The sequence below is a fragment of the Athene noctua genome, chromosome 1 (genome assembly GCF_965140245.1).
Source record: "Athene noctua chromosome 1, bAthNoc1.hap1.1, whole genome shotgun sequence".
Classification (NCBI taxonomy): Eukaryota; Metazoa; Chordata; class Aves; order Strigiformes; family Strigidae; genus Athene; species Athene noctua.
The window spans coordinates 189,995,081-190,010,055 of record NC_134037.1 but is presented as its reverse complement, the minus strand read 5'-3'; positions in this window follow the sequence as shown (position 1 = coordinate 190,010,055).

Below are 14,975 nucleotides of genomic sequence, written 5' to 3'. Positions count from 1 at the left end.
AGATGTAAGACTGAAAGGAATCTCAGGTCCCTGCCATTACCAAGGCTAGGCAATATTTTAAAGAGGAAAAGTTAAATATTTATAAGCCTTAGAGAACAGTTTATTTTGGATTAGTTTTGCATATGAAAGTTTGGGTTGGTTTCTTTTTATCTCAGGAGGCTCTGTTATGCCTGTTAGTCACTTCTCTGCAGGAGTACCTCAAGGAACTTCCTATTGCGTTTGTGAGTAAACTGCAAACATTCATATCAGCTGGCTGCTTCTTGTCCAGAAGTGAGACCACGTGTGGAAGTCCATTTTAATATTTAAGGAATTTTTTTTTCCTAACAGCACTACCATGCTCTGTGGCATATTCTCCTCATTTGTACTGGAGAATGGCTTTATTTTTATGCACATCCCACAGTGTGAAAGCAGACAGAGAGAAACTAGGGAATTAGTTCTTGAGACACTCTGTTGTTATATTATCCTCTCAGTATCAACCAAAAATAGCTAGAGTAGTAACACCGAGCAGAACAAATGGTAATGCTCCTGAATACAAGCACGACAGAAAGTCTTTTATTCCCAGCCCCCAAAATGCTTACTTCCTAGTAATAAGCAGTAAACAATACAATATAATTTACACCTTATTCAATTTATACTCCATAAATGAATTTTTATTAATCACTAATTAATTAACCAATACAGACTCTGGTTTCTTTATTAAAAGTAGCCAGGTCTTAAAGGTTCAGTAACTGTCTTTCAAACTTTTTGCAACTTCCACCATACTAATATGAATGCTTCCACTGTGTGCCATGGATATAACACTTCTGTGCTCATTGTCCATCTTGACTGAGTTCTTTGAAGAATATGTACCCTGAATGCATTCACAGACCCCCCAGCAGAAGGCTAGTTGATCAGCACAGTCAGAAATGGGGGGTTATGGCAATGCTGTTCCAGAAACATAGTTGGGCAGTAGCATGACATGCATCAATCCACAGGTTTGCTGAATTAGGTGGATAACACTGTGGGCATACATTACCTGCTGTGGGATGCCAGGAGATCATAGAGCTAGAAGGGATCTTGGGAACTTATCTGGTCCAGTGTCCTACCCTGGAGCAGGTCCCTGGTATCTGTCTCGTTCTGGTGGATGTTCATCTAAGCCACAGTGATGCTAACACCATTGCCTTGCCAAGCAGTCTGTGTTGGTTCTTCATGGTCCCTACTGTTAGAAAGCTTCTCCTAGATATAGCTTGAATCATTTCATCTGTTATTTTAGCCCACAATTTCACAACTTATCAAACACAGGCATGAGGAAGAGATTATCCTCTTTTTGCAGGAGAACTTTTACACACTTGAAGACTATTACTGAGTTTCTTCTAAAATTTATTTCTTAAGCACTTCCAGTTCCTTCAGTCTTCATTTCAGGTTGTGTCCTCTAGACACTCATCTTTGTCCTCCTCTAAATGATACATTCTTGTAGTGCCTGACCTGAATACAAGACTCCTGTGGCAGCTTGCTTGCTGATGTGAAGGGAACTGGAAGACCTGTACTGTCCTGAACTGTACAGCCCAGGACATTGTTTGCTTCCTTCAGAATAAGGTGATATTGTTTCTCTGATCTTAATTCAAAGCTGATAATTCCTAATAACACTACTAATAAACTCCTGAATTAAACCATCTGCTAGTTTCTAGCTCAATGTACTTGAGTAGCTTAGCTGTTCCATGGCCATTTCACTTTATCATGCTGTACCTATCTTCTATAAGATAGAAAATCTAGATTCCAAAGATTCCAAAAAACTATGCAATTTGATTAACTGTGTGTGAACACCGTTAGTCAGAATATCTGGTATAGTACTATTGACATGAGCTCAACTTGAGCAAGTACAACATATGTTTATTACTTGAAAAGAGCCTAAACCAAATAGCTTTCCTGTATTTCAGAGCGAGGAAAAAGATGGCTTTCAATTCCTAAGTTGTCAATTTGCTTTCAGCATTAGCTTCTGGGAAGCTCTGTCTTGGTCATGGTTATACATGAGGAAATCCCACCTGTGCATAACAGTGCTACAGTATTTCAGGATAAGTGAGGCCAAGTTCATCTAAATATTTTGATATGCAATGTGATAGGTCCTTCAAAAATCTGCCCAGTTTCTAACTATCTGGGGCTGGAACCATCCCGGAAATCTGGCTGTGGCAGGAAATATTGAACTAATCTGGGGTCTCAGCTCAGGGTTCCAGAAAAATGAGTTGCTGCTGGGACAGTCTTTGGTAGCAGGAAGTTTTCAGTCAGGTGAAATGTTAGATCCCTTTTCATGCTTCAGCCTTAACCTGCTCTGTATTTGATCTTTTCACTCCTCTCTCTCTCTCAAAGCAAGATAACTAGATAGTTGTGTGTTTAGGGTATACTGGCAAGCATCTGCTACAAGAAACTCCCCTTTTTTCTCATTAAATTTGAGCAAACTGTCACCACCCATCTCTAGGGGTGAATGGTTAGCTGCATTGACTCATGTCTACTGTTTTAAACCACACACCAGACTTCTTCACTGTAGTCAGCAGTCAGATATGATAAACCCACCATTCAGCTACTTCAAACAGTTGTTGCACCACCTGTGTGATAGATTAAGTAAAAGACAATGGAGGGAAAAAATACACAACTGTCAGTTTGAATTAGAGAGGAAAGTTTTGCTGCAGTTTTCTAACTTGCTCGTTGCTAACTAACAGGCACATCATTGTTCCCAGTGATGTTTGTTTCTTTCTAATAAAGCAAGTACGTTCTCACAACCTCAACTGGGCATGCTGGCTCCAAGGCTTTCATGTCTTACAAGGTAGATAACTACAAAAGTAGACTCATGACTATGGCAACCTGTTAACCTGGCAGTTAAATGCAGGTGACCACAAAAACTAGATACACTCGGATACAAAACATCACACAGGATCTCCCACTGGTGGATTTTCCAAGTTTGTTGTAGCTTGAGAAATGTGCAAAGTAATGGCTGAGCCCTACCCCTTCAAAGCCCACCTGAATCCAAACACAGCTGCCTCCAGTGAGGTTATCAGCACAAAGTACCTTTAGGCAGGGGGAGGAAGAGTGATTGCCCACATGTAGCATTTGCAGGTGGGAGTTGTGAGCTGGAGGAATATGGAGTCTTGTTTTGCTCTTTGTGGCCATAGCTCCAACGGGGTTGGAGCCAGACAAGGTGGTAGTATGGGCAATTGTCTATGCTACTGCAAGTATTTGAACACCTGCAGAGAAAAGAGAAAAGGAGTTTCCCTTTGTCAAAACTTTCTAGTCACATCCACTTGCAGCTTATCTAGTCATAACCGCAGACTAATAAAATATAAGCAGGACAAGCAGTTCCAGCAAGAGGAAGACTCTAGCGTGTATGAGCTTCAGCAATGAGGTTGCTGAGTATCAGGAGCCCTTGGGCCTCTACTTGCCTCTATCACTGTCCAGTCTCCCAACCCAGTTCTTCTCTAACAATTTTGCCATGTGGAACGTAAGAGCTGGGACTTTCTCTTGCTTAGTGCTTAATAATAGCTTGTATGTACTACTATAATACAAAGTACACTAATAAACCTCCCCCAGATGCCTATTGGAGAGCTGTTCAGCAAACAATTAGGAAACAAGATGATGTAAGGTGCAATATGCAATAGCCCCAAATATGTTGTGAAGATGTAGTTGACCATGGACAGATGACCAAACAATACTGGACATCAGCTGCAGAAGAAAATAATGCCATTTTCAGAAACCAGAGAAAACTGTGAATAGGAAATCTCCTTGAAAGTAAACCAGTCTTTAACTATCTGCCCCAAGCTGTCTGAAAATGACTTGGCAAACAACTATGTACTTTTAATGTTGGGACTTTCAACAAGAATGGGATCCAGCTGTTAATGCCAGTGGTTGCTGCCGTGACTGCTTTTGCTCTATTAAGTGTCTTTTGGTTAATTTTGTGTAAATCTGGGCTCAGCTGGTCACTGTAAACAGGGAACCATTATAATTTCTGTTTTCAGATGGGGAGGTGCTTACCAGCACCTCCAATCAAACCAGATTTGATTAATAACAGTACCCACCTGCTTTGCCACAGTACATGTGTTTCAGCTTTTGGTGTTTTCAATACATCTGAAGTGTTTGATCATCTGTGCAGGTGTACAAACAACCATGGAAGAACAAAAATTAGAAGTTTCCCAAGGCAATGACAAGAAAGATATTTTTGTCTTTTTACTTGCTCTGAGATGCAAAATGTGGTAGAGCTTAGGTGGTCAGTTGTGGGCACAGGAAGGATATTTTTGAGGTTGCAGGAAACTTTGAGAGATGACTGTTTACTTGAAACAAGATCAGATACAAAGCTCTGACTCATGCCCAAGTTCTCTTGAGGACTGAGGAGTGCAGGGTTAGGATCCCCTTTCAGTACCTCAGTAGTGTAAAGTCCTACCTCTGCTAGTACAGGTGCACTTCAGTCCAGAGAGATGACTGCCACTCCTATGCACAGATCCACATTAGGTTTTACCTACTTGGCTTATGTGTTTATAACTGCAGAGCCAGAGCAACAGGTGACTCAGAGCTGGCTGTAATAACAATCGCAACAAGTACTAGAGTATATACTTCAGGAGCTACCCAGCTTTGGACTCTGCGTTGTCATGGCTAGATGGCTGTCTTGCCACCTCAGCTATCTGATTTAAAGATATACCTACGTCCTCTGTGAATAATGTCTTCACTGTCATCCATATGCAGGTGGAGGTGAGCCTGCTCCCAGCTGAGTCTGTGCTGTGCTGGGAGGAGAGCGGAGTAGTGAAACTCCTGACAAATTGCATTCCTCATGCCCTGCTTGGCTTTTGCTGGTGCTTCTCAGACTTGGGCTCAGGCTGTTGCTGCAGCATAGAAGGAGGTTTTACCCCTTACTTCGTGATGAGGTCAAACAGCCTTATTATGTCTTTCTGTGATACTAGGGTTCTTGGTAGCTGAATAGGTGCATTGGACCTCCATCCCTTTCTCCATCCCTCTGCAGGGCAAGACAGACCTTATGCACTTATTATTTCCTAGGTGGGAAGCAGGTGCATAAATCCTACAGAGCTAGGGGGAAAAAAAAAAACCATTTGGTAAAATAGATGCTAGGGGAAAAAAAAATAAATACAAATCAGTAATTCTGCCACCAGGCACCTGCTGGCATTGTCAGCAAAATTTATTAAGAGAGGTGTACTGAGCCATAGGTTTTGCAAATGCTTTTTTCCGAAGCCTGTTATAGGTCTCTCTGCATGTTTATTTATTACTGTCTTCACAGCACTTCATTCAGGCTTTTAAATGATTCTGAAAGGCATGAGGTTTAACATCCACAGGTCTGATGTCATGCTTTAACCTCCAGAAGAGCACTAACAAGGGCAGCAGCTGGGTGACATTCCCCACACTGTTCCAGCAGCGTGTTTCTGACTCCTGGAAAACTGAGTGGTTGGGGTGAGAGGAAGAGGTCATCTTCACACTCACACCATCAGTCCTTGACCTTTCTGTTCTTGATAACCACAACCTTGACCTTTCTGTTCTTTTTGACAGTTGCAGCTACAGAGCCGTTTTGTGATAGGGATACATGTCCAGGCTGAAATCATCAACTCATTTCATCTAAGCTGCTGAGCAGCTATCAGAAAGTTAGCACCTTTCGGCTGCTCGAGCAACTGCTCTGGTTTTGAACTAGTGGCCTTTTGGTGACAGGCTCTGATATCCTGTTACCAATTCCCAAGCCATGCAGCTCCTCTGAACACATGCATACTCAAAACCCAATTACATATAAATGCAAATGACTCTGAAGTGTCAAGTGATAGAGACGTGACCTTCACCTGGGTCAGGTGGATTGTGCGAGACAGCATGAATTGGAGGTAAGCTGACACCTACAGCTTTGTTGTCTTGACAGTTTCAGAAACAGACATTAGCCCCAGACCCTTGCTGCCCTTTGCTTCCCTTCACCTGCACCCTCCTCATGGACAATAAAAATGAGACGTAATACATCACTTTTGTGATGGCTCTATTTTCAATTGAAATGGGAGATCAGGATCTTGCAACGACTCATGAGATTTACTTTCATCTGTTGTACAGGGTTGTTAAGAAGCTGTAGTATGGGTCACTTCAAAGTACTTTTATTTTGAAAAACTGGTCAGAACTTCAGCTGGTGTACATCAACACAACTCTGTTGCTTCAGTAGAGCTGATTTACTCCAGCTGAGGATATGGCCTCATATCATATGGCTGGTTTTTAACTTAAAAGTATATAATGCTGCCAAGTACAAGACAGGCAGACACAGAGTTCAGTATGAGAGCAAAGGAGAATTCTTTGTAGGAAGATCTTGTTCCTGTATAAAGACATTTCTAGCAAATTATTAAGAAATTATGTGTCCCTACATTTTCTAAGCATGCCACGTTTGGATACAATTGTGTTACTTTGAATATTATTGCTTCCATTTACAAAGTGAAATTCCAGCCCTGCTCTTTGAAAATTTGTTCCTTCGTACTTAGTAAATCACAATTATACTGTCACAGTGGTTACCAGTGGACCCTGAGGGTCAATGGATTACTTCTAAGGGAATCACAGAAGGTAACTAAGAAAATCAAACTTACTGTTAATAATCTTGAATTCATCATGCAAGGATGTGCAGCACCACTGAAAAATTTTTTGGGGACTGTAATCTGTAAAAGTCTGGAAAGTGCTTTCAATGAGGTTCTATTTCTTTCCATCTTCTGTTGTTTTTCTTCATGTTCTGTTCCCATTTCATTTTCAGTCTCTTCCTGATGGTGTGCTTATGTTTTTTTCCTTTTACAAGACAGGATCTTCAGACTTTAAAATCTATCTATCTAACCTACACCAAGGCAGTGGTGAATGTTAAGATGTTATCCCCATCCTCAGAGCTTTAGAAGCTCCTGCCATAAAGGATCATAGTTATGAGCCTTTCAGCTGAATATGTACCTTATATGAGTTTTGATCCTGGTGAAATCCCTGTCAGAAACCTACAGCAAAGTAATGAACAGGTATTTATAGTAAAAAGAGAATTTCTTCATCAAAGAATGTACAGTCCAGACAAAGTGCCTTTAACAGCTCCCTGACATACCGCTGACCTGTGTAAATGGAAAGTCTCTGTCCCCGTGCCCTTTCTTGTTCTGTGTCCAAAGCCTACAATCAGTGAAGCATGCAACTCTCTGAAGGAGCTTACTTGCTTGCTTTTACATCCTTTGCTTCTCCCTGGATGCTGATAGCCTAGCTGGGACAGAGGGAATGCATTTCCTTCAAACACCTCATCAAACAAGGACTTCAAAAAAAAGCTCACTTCTTGCTGTCTATTTTGAAATTGGAGTCAATTTAGAATTTCCAGGATAGAATCTCACATCAGTTGACATATACACTATTGAATCCAAAATCCATATAATGAACACCAGGATGGAGGATGGATAGCAATGAGAATTAAATGCACATGTCATTAACAAAATTGTAATTTATTTTTACATTTATTTTAAGGGAGAAACTTTGCAGCTAGGACCTCTTCAGTCTGGGGCAAGAATTTGTGTGAGTATTGAGTAGAAGGCAAAGATAAGAAAATATAACTGAGGTTTCATCCACAGCTTCTGTAAGTGAGACATTTATTAGCAGGATAGTCACCCTCCAAGGGGTATGAAAGTATTCTACAACTAAGGTGTCAAGAAGAACTGATCAAATAGACTGGTTTTATTTTTTTTTTTTAATTGCTTGTTTACTGAGACATATGAATAGCTAGAAAATGCCCATTTTCACCAGAAAAATGGCAACATATTCATTAGAAGCAATATCCTACACAATCTTTTTATTTTCCATAAAAAGGAGGATACTTTGTCTTTTCTGTTATCTCGCCCCTGCTTACAAAACAGAAAAAAAGGACATGAAGGAGGAAGAGGGGAAGAACACACACACAAAAATGTGGAAAGGCAAAAATATTAATATCCAAAAATAAATGTTCCTATTTTCACTGCAAAACAAGAATTTTGAAGGATATGAAAATATTATTAATTTTCTATCCAGAAATGTTTTTGATAGAAAATGATCTCCCTTACTAAACCCATATATGGCGTTTATCAAGAAGTTTCAGCAACACCACATAATTAAAGATGCTTTTGGAAAAGGTGGAGACTTACAACTTAGATGCAAAATAGCAATGGAAGAAACCTCTCTGAACATATTTCACTATCCACTTAGAAACCTGTTTAAGGTTTCAAGAGAAGTTATAATACCACATAAAGCCATCCCCAGTTTCCTTTCCAATAATGTGTTCTTGTCTCCTCTGTTTGGGACTGGCCAGAGCAATCATGCAGTTGCATAGCAAGCTGGATTGAGGAATTTATCTGTCTGAAAACTAACCCAGGAAAATAAAAAGTTTTCAGTTTTCTCATCAAACTACTGTGTGGCCATCAGTGTGAGTCCTGGCACAAGAGACCAACCAGATATTCTGTCTGGAAACATCTTGACCTTGTCTGTAGGTCTTGTTCCATATTTCAAGGAAGGTCAAGGTCTTTGGGATGCTGACTTGCCCTGGGGAAATTTCAGAAATTTTTTTTTTTGTATTGTACATGATGTGACCTGACAGAACCTTTTCACATGAAACAGGCAATACTATTTGTTAAGGCAGAGCTCTGCTTCTGTCTTGACTTTGTTTAAATGTGTTGACTTCACTGGGCTACCTCTCATTCACATCACAGCAGGTGAGGAGATATTTGGTGTTGAGACTCAACAAAGGGAAACCGGAAAAAAATGCACCAGTCTTCAAATTCTATAACTTCTGAATATTTGCTTACAGGTATCTAAATGCATCACATGGCCTTCTAGAATAGCACTACGGCACCTACCTTCCAGGTATATAAGTTTTGTTTCCTCTGTATAAGCTGAGAAATTGAAACACTGAAAAATTAAACCCAAAATCACACAGCAAATTTGTGCTGCAACTTGTACTAGAATTCAGATCTCCTTCGGGAATATTTAACAAAATAAAATATGCAAATATATTTGTAGCATCATCCACGTGAGGACTGGGTGGACAGAAATGTTTGATAACTGTACCTTTTAAACTGGCATAGGAAAGCAAGATAGGCATAGTGCAGTTAAAGCCCCCTGATCTGTTTTTTAACCATCTCACACTGCTGCCTGCTATTTTCCCAGGGTGGGGTGAGTGCCTGGCCTAAATGACTTGCCCCCAGTACATACAGAAGAGTTTTTTGTGTATTTGAATTTGCTTTCAGTTAATTTTTCACCATGTCCACCTGGACCTTTCTTTTAATGTATTCCTTCAGTACCATTAGTGAGGGAGTGCAATACCATTTTTCTAAGGTCCCGAATGTTTACTTCTGCAGGTAGGGTGATTATGGGCATGATGGAATGATGTCTTTAGTCAAGTGTAGATCTTATCTTCCCATGTAACAAGGTAGCCTAATGAAATGAGTTTTATTCAAAGACCTTGTCTCATAACGCTTCAGGAAAACATGATAAATTGAATGATTCTTTTAGCAAATGCATCACACAAAGCACTGGCATATTGCTTATGAAGTTTAATTTTGTAATGGTTCATGGGGTATAATATACCTGTAGCTATTTCAGCGGAATGAATTTTACAGGCTCATTACAAAAGCAGAACTGTTGTCCCAAAATATTGCTTTTCTTGTTGAACTGTTGCTCGGATTCAGGGCAATTTGCATGTATAACCTCTAAGGAATCACTGCATCTCACTTTTTAATTTTTTTTTCTTTTATTGTGCTATTATTATGAACTATGGTGAAACTCTTTTATTTAAGTAGTGAGAGCCTAGCTGTTACTATCAGTGGCTCTACTGACCAAATGTGGCAGACCAAATCTAAATCCAGAAATAAATTAGATATTTTTTTAAACTAAGAATAGTTTGGTTGTTTACCAGCTGAAAGAATGTAAAACACGACAAAAGTAAAAATACTGTGATTTGGACATAATTTTGTTCTTTCGGATCTCAGATGTGTGTTTTTATTATTAAGACATATATTAACTTTAATGGAAAGATGACTGATCCAATTTACTTATGAAAATGAGAAGTTACTCTCTTGATACAGCTGTATTTCAGGCAGTAATTCTGCATTCCTATTACTGTGGAATAGTGCATAATACAGTCAAACTTGTGGTGAACCTTGAGTGTACTTTCATCATCTATTTGGACCCTCCTGGGTTTGTCTCTAATGTGGTGAGCCAGGAGGACAGCACCTGTCACTTCTCTGTGTGCAAGACTAACGGTCCATCCAGGATTTCCAAGGGCTTTCACAGGAGCGGTGGGGTGAGTGTAGGCATGAACACACATGTCCCACATCCTATTTGCATGAGAACTCGCCTCCTACTTCAGCAGAACTACCATGTTTGCTGTTTGACTGCTGGGGAAAAGGTAAAGGTTGACAGTATAGTTAGTTTTAACAGGAATGGGTGTGGCAGTGACCTAGCAATCTGCATAGGTATAATCTAAGTGATTTAAGCTTTTGGTAAAACATGTACCAGTGTCTCCTGGTCCCTGAAGGCTGGTACCATAACAATTTCACCATTTGTTGTTTCTTAAATAGGGGAGCATATTTTTAAATACACTGAGTTGCGGTGCATAAAATGGCAGTTCCTTGAGACTGCCAGGCTGACCCCTCAGTGTGCTCATGTCCAGGCTGTATACCCACTACCTCTTCAACGAGAAATCAGTGTGAGAGCAAGAGCTGATACAGATCCAGGTCTTGCCCCTGTATTGAGTTGAGATGCAAGAGACATATGTTCCTAGACCAGGGATCTCTACAGCACTCCTAGATAAACCTCTTGGGAGATAGACTACAAAACCTCTGGGACTCACAACAGACCTGGCTCATTACTTTGCCCTAGCTTTTTGTCAGCTCCATTAATTTCTCCATACCTTTTTCTTCCATACAATATCCCTAGCATTAGAAAGACTGAAAAGTACTAAGGATGAGTTTGTGAAAGCAGGATCAAAGAGCAGAGCTGAAGTCCATTGAAATCAATGTGAATTTTTCAAAAGGGTAGAATACCACAGGCTTTTTTCATGCTCTAATTCTACATTGTTTGTGTTACAGTAATCTTTAGAGTTGCCTAATGAAACTGGAGCCTCACTCTGTTAGCCATTGACTAGGCAGCACTGGCTAGATCTTGAGCTTCATCGGATTCATTGAAGTCATGCCAAGGTTGAGCAGCGAGTCTCTGAACCCATCTCTGCTGCAAACATCTTACTGGATAGGAAACATCTGGCCTCAGGAAGCTCAGATCTGGAGCCTTTACATTCTAGAATAGCAGAAATACTCATTACTGCTAACGTTAATGCTACGGCAGGGGAGTTGAGTGATTTGCCCTAAGTCATGCAGGAGGCTGCGGCAGGATTGGGTCTCCTGAGAGCCAGACTCAGACTCTCCGTCCTTTTCTCTCTGTCTGAGGAAATGCTCTGTGAGAGCATTGTGTCACTCAGGGAGTCAGTTCCAACAGCAGTTTCCATGTTTTGGGGGTGGGTGGCAGAAGTCCATGGGCACATTAACTAGGAAGACCAAGGGCAGTACCTTTGCTGGAGTCTGAATGCACACTTGACACAATCTGGGTTCTGAGGAGTAAAAGGTTGGAAAGCAGTGAGCTGTAATATTATCTCAGTTCATATTATTTGATCTAGTTGTAATGAGATACACTTTTATATTGATTACTACAAACCTACAAATTTTTTGTCGCTTGAGTGAATAAAATGAAACTGCAGTAACTTGATTTCCAACACTGAAACCTGTCAAATATATATATTTAAATTATTGCTTTTATATAAACCTATAAATTATATTGTTTGAAAACTTGGACTCTCAAGATTTTTGAATCTTTTTATCCATTGTTTATCTCATTTCAAAGCACTGAAAGATGCTTCAGGGGCTGCATCTTGTACAGTTTGGAGTTTACTTCTCCAGATCTTTCCAAAGATTATCAGTTAGGATGCCCATGCCATTTAGCTTGCAACTCTTTATTAAGGAAACTTCTAGTAGCACCGAACACGGCAGAATTTAACATGTAATAAAGGAGTTAAAAATCTCTATGGAATTGAGTTTGAAATTTATATAATGTGTGTACTGTATTGCACATATATACCACAGTCAGTATCTTTAATCACATTTAGTGTTTCTGTCTGTCTGCATATACTTCACAATTTTTTCTTCTGTAGCTTCAATTAGTGTTTAATGAACTTAGCGAGAGTTAATTATTAAAAAGTGACTTCAGGGGTCAAGCCTGTTTTACTTAGATCCACAAAGACACAGCATGAATGTGGTTTTGCCACTATGAAAACTGTAGTGAAAAGCTCATTATTATTATTATTTTAATCAAGGAATAAGAAGCTGACCAGTCTAAGTATCCTTTCCACAACACAATCTCTGTCATTATTACTATATGTATTTATAAAGCAATCTGTCCTGTGTTCAGATATACTACTCTTTACAAATCTAACAGCAAGCATCCATTTAAGTCTGACAGCATCATTCTGTTCTTTTTATGTTCCTCCTCCTTGCTGATTTAAAAATGTTTTGAAATTGAAGTAGACTGTAATAAGTACAGTGACAATATGTTATTTTCCCATTAAGTACTATGAGATGTGGTCTATGTGTCTTGCTTCAGTGCTTGTGATAATTAAACATTAGGGAGGGGTGCTGATGTAATTTTTTTAAATGACATTGGAGTCACAATGTTAATGCAGAGTCAACATGCCTACAATATTTCAGATTCAAATCCATAATTTTTCACAGCCAACGTTTGTGTTTTGATAAATGTCTTGCACTGTCCTTTTAGTATTTGAGCTGAAGCTCAGGATGATGTGGGATATACCTATAGTGCTCCTTCATCAGCCCTAGATGATGTCTGAGCTGTCAGGCCTTGTGCTGGCCTCTCCTGACCAAACAGGGAGCAGAAAGCTTGTGTACACCTCACCTCAGTCTGTCCCATACCCTATGACTGCCTGTGTAGGCAGGCTTAAGGGCAGCCTTGTCAGGCTGACCTGTGTTGCAGTCATGCTTCTGTGTCACCCCCTTGGTTGGCTGTTCCAGGGCATGGATAGATTGAGCTTGTACATGGCTCTTCTGTGCAGCCACATGCCTCAAGTTGTACCCCAGCTTTCACTAACTAATATTGTTAGGATGATTAACGTTGCATGGCTGGTAATAATGCTAAAGATATTCAGATTTAACCTACTGATCACTAATACTCTGCTCTAAATAATAAGGGAAGCATATTGTATGTTTATATTGACAAGAGAGTCCTGCAAAGATGAACTCTTTGTGCCTGACATTCAGAAAGGTCAAGCTCTCATTAATCTTCCGCTGCCTTCAAGGATCATGGTTGATTGATGCTTGGAAGATTCAGAACTGTGACTGCAGTGGCTGATGAAGACCAAAGTCAATCTCCTTTGCATGTAGGCATTTGGTGGTGCTCAGTATCAAGACTCAAACATCTGACCTTTAGGCTTTCATCCTATCCTAATGTTACAGTCATGCAAGATGCATTTCACCTGAAGTGCCAAGACAATTTAGACAAAAATTGCACACTACATGTAGTGTCTGTTATTGTGTTGTTTGTCTGAGCCCCCACCGCCAATCAGCAAAGGGATAGTGCATCATTTGTAGTGATGGAGCCTTGGCAATTTAAGATGAATTATTAAGTGCTGACAATAAATGAGCATAAATATGCAAACAAATAAGCAATGACAAGGAAAGGCAGGAGAAAGGGGTAAGAAAAATGGCAAGGTTTCCTGAGGATCGGACAAAGATGTTTCTTTGGGATTATTTTGACTGGTGTCAACTCTTCCTTTTATTTAGACAATTTCTTTCAAAGCAATAAATATTTGAAAACTTCATATTTATTAAGTGTTAATTTTACCCCTAGGCCTTTTGAGCTAAAAGTTCAAAACACAACACTGGAAATACACACAGGCTCCATCTGTTCATCTCCTGCTGCATGCTTTGAAAAATGTCACTCAGAGCCTTCATTATTTTTAGAGGTGATATTTTTTCAGGTTTTTGATCCTTGCTTTAACCTTCAGTATCTGTACCTAGCTCTCTGTCTTTAAGTGACCTCTTCAGTAGCCTGTACAACTATGCGTGATCACTCACTACAGCTCAGTGAAGCCAGGCCAACACCAGGAGAAGGTCAATTTCTATTTCTAATTATGGCCTGTGGGCAGGGATCTACATTCAAGACTTTGGCCCACTTCAATCCACAGAGGATTTCCCACTGGTGTCGCTGGAAAATTGCACACAGAGATGAAGGATAGCAAATGGCTTTTTACAAGAAACAAATAAATAGACATCACCATTATTTAGGGGCCCTGTTTTGGGATTTAGTGTGTGCTCCCAGTTTAGATTTATGGAGCAATATTTATTCTCTGTGTTTCTCTCCTGTCCCCATCCTCTTTCCTCTGTTTCATTCCCTTCTGCCTCTTTTGGTCCACCTCTTAACACTTTTCTCAGCATTTCCCTTTCTCCAGCAGCTCCCCAATCCCTGTCTCATAGGCTGAGATGATCAGAATTTGAATAATCAGTGTTGACACTTTTGAATGCCATCATTAGGGGTTAGGTTTAATCCCTTGGGAGGAACAGAGCCCTGGGAGCTCACAGCTTCCAGAGCACTGTCTTTAGTTGTCTGCATGTTCAGACCCATAGGGCTTACAATTTGCTCAGTTTTTGAAGATTTTTTTAGTAATTTTGTGGCTCATTTAAAGAGAACGACAGTTCAGGTTCTGCAGAACATCTATCATGAAAACACCAAGCCAGTCAAATCTCATGAATAGGATACAAGCAGGATCTACTTTGAAAGGTTTTAAATTTTTCTTTTTTTCCCCTTGGGAATTAAGTTCCTGATTGTAGTAAGTAGAAGCACTGTGTGTCTGGTATTTCATGCTTCTTAAACTAGGCTATTTATTTATGTGAAATACAGATTTAGATGCAACACTTGAAGTTTCAAGTCTCACATACCTTTTTGTTCTC